This window comes from Neophocaena asiaeorientalis, unplaced genomic scaffold (genome assembly GCF_003031525.2).
Source record: "Neophocaena asiaeorientalis asiaeorientalis breed wild unplaced genomic scaffold, Neophocaena_asiaeorientalis_V1.1 scaffold669, whole genome shotgun sequence".
In the NCBI taxonomy this organism is placed as follows: Eukaryota; Metazoa; Chordata; class Mammalia; order Artiodactyla; family Phocoenidae; genus Neophocaena; species Neophocaena asiaeorientalis.
Genome location: NW_020174694.1, coordinates 2,135,562 through 2,138,588, shown reverse-complemented (window position 1 = coordinate 2,138,588; position 3,027 = coordinate 2,135,562).

The window sequence follows — 3,027 nt, the reverse complement described above, 5'->3', positions numbered from 1 at the left end:
AGAGAGAGAGAGAGAGAGAGAGAGAGAGAGACACACACACACACACACACACACACACACACACACACACACACATATACATCTTCTTTATCCAGTCTTCTGTCGATGGACATTTAGGTTGTTTCCATGTCTTGGCAATTGTAAATAGTGCTGCTATGAACATTGAGGTGAATGTATCTTCTTGAATTAGTGTTTTTGGTTTTTTCAGATACATACCCAGAAGTGGGATTGCTGAGTCATATGGTGGCTCTATTTTTAGTTTTTTGAGAAACCTCCATTCAGTTCTCCATAGTATCTCAGTCTTAACTCTCAATCCTCCACCTCATGTATGTAGTTGTATGCTTCAGGCTGCCTTATATGTAATTCCTCAAATCATGTTATCTCTTATCACGTTTCTGTCTCTGTGTGGCCTCTGTGGTTTCCTCGTCTTGGTATGCCCTTACTTACTTTTCTGCCTGGCAGACATCTAAGCATTGCTCAGGGTGGCTCAAGTTTCCCTCCCACAGCTCCCCGGGAAGTTTTACACACCACTTCCTCTGCTTCCAACAGTATCTTACGTGTACTTACTACACATAGTGTAAGACTTTGCCGCCATGCTGGTCTCTTCATGAGCTGGTTGAGAAGAACTGACTTCTTGCAGGACCAACAGGAGAAACATTCATCCCCCAGATAAGTGGAGAATTGGGAACACCAGACGATGCTGTTGGAACAAATGGAAAGCATGTGGGTCCCAGGGTGGGTGAACTGGGTGATGGAGGCCCAGTGGTCTGAGAGTGATATGCAGACTATTTCTATTATCTGGACAGATTCAGGAAAAATGAGGGTCTGGGAAGAAAGTTCAAAAACCAGATTATAGCTCAAAAACCAAAGTGAGAGAGAGGAAGAGTTAGCGTGACTGTTATCCTTTCTTGCTTAGCCAGTCACTCACTACAAAACTTAGTGATACAAAAAAACCATTTTATCACGCTGACAGATTCTGTGAGTCAAGAATTCAGACAGGACATAACACACTTGTTGGAGAGACGTGTGTAGATGAGTGTCTGTGACATAAAGCAGCAGAGGAAAATGCTGTTGTATAGGGACATGACGCTTTGCGGGGGAAGGCACCTGCTCTAATTCCTAAAATAGAAAATAGGATGGAGAAGATGATGGCAGAGATACCTTTGGGGTTGGGCTCTGGGGGAGACGTCTCATAGCCAGGCGCAAGTTCAAGGGCTGGGTGAGGAAACAAAATGGGTAAACGTGTTTAGATAGTGGTGAATAATTTGTGATGGTTGGAATGAAAGGTATGTGGCAAGATACACATTGTAGAGAAGCTTTGGGACATAAACTAAAGAGCTTAATGTTATTTATTATTATATACAGCAGAGGATCATTGACTTTGTTGTTTTCTCTTTAGCAGAGCTCACTTTCTAGAGCCCAACCAGACTTTGATACTAGCATATACTAGAAATGTCTGAAGAAGGAATAGGTGAGTCAAGTAGGTGGGTGTAGGGGTTTGTGTCGCCAGATCTCTAACAAGTAAGATGCTTTCAGGTTCTGTCGTGATTATAGACTAAATTGTCAAAGAGATAAAGAGTATCGTTGCCCTTGGCTCACCAGGGATCTTTCAGAATAGGTACTTACTTGGTTGTGACAGGGAAGGAAGGTCTGTGAGGGCTACTGTATTTACAGTGGCTAGAATAATGTCTTGTATGTTTATAAAAATCAGAATAACAAATGAAAATGAGAATTTTTGTACGCATCTCAATCAGTCTATGGACCCATTTTCCTTTAACCTCTTCAAAAACAAGGTATTCGTGGTGGAACTTCGTGGTTTTCACAAGTTTGGGTTTGGTGCTTGATTTCTACAAGTTATTTGAATACTTTTTGTTAACGGTTGATTATTAGGTAAAAAAGTTGTTCCCAAGAGGAAGCTTAAATTAGGTAGAATTATACTATGCGGGAACAGAAAACGTTTCCAGAGAGCTTTGACCCACTTCTGGTGCTTTATTACAGATGAATAAGTTGAGGTCTAGAGAAGTTAAGTGACTTTAACCACAGTCATCTAACTGGTAAATGTTGAAGCCAAGAATAGGAGTTGACTTCTAATTGACGATTGGTATTATTTCCATTGTGTAAAGCTGCACGCCACTTTGGTTTTCAAGTCAAATCTTAGCTTGAACTGTAGGAGAAAAAAAATCTCCATCTGGCTCTGCTAAATTCCCAGAGGAAAATTTAAATCCTAGGGTGGCAGAACTCAGGAACGGAGAGGAAATTAACATTGTCCTTAGTTAAATAAGTGAGTGTTTAGAAAAGACACATGCGGACACGTGTACATTTTTCTTGCGTGTTTGTTTTCAAGAATTAAATTCAGGTAGACTGGACACTGCCTAAGGTAGAAGGCTTGGAGATTTATACAATTACAAGAATGTTCTGTAGAAAAGCCCCAAGAGATTGTTCCTTACGACCTGTATTTTCAGGTTGAAAGAAGAAGATCCTCAGAGAGATTAAGTGACATGTCCAAGGTCACAGAACAATGAGTGACTCTTTCAGAAATGGAAACCAGAACTCTTAATTTGGGAGAAGTGAATATTGCTTTTCAGGTATAAAATGTGTAGCCTTAAAAGAAATATTTGGGTTTAAAGTGGTGTATTTAAAAAATATTTTAATCGTTAAATGTCTGTTTATAATATGAAACATAACAGCTTAACACATCCCACAAACATGACGTCCACGAACAGGAAGAGCCTCATCACCAGCCATGAGATGCTCCCCATGCCCTCGGCTTCCTACATTCGGTCCGCATCCTCCATCCTCCACAGTGAACTACTCTGTGGGGCTTTCCTCTCAGTATTCTCTGTTCTTTATTCCTTGACCATTATATGCATTATTGCTAAAAATCTATTTCTTAAAAATTGTGCTTGCTTTTGAACTTGATCAAAATGACAGCAAAGTGTTCGTATTCTTCTGTACCTTGCTTTTTCTATCCAGCGGTATGCTCTGAAGATCCGGCCACGCTGACGGACATGGTCAGTCTATTGCAGT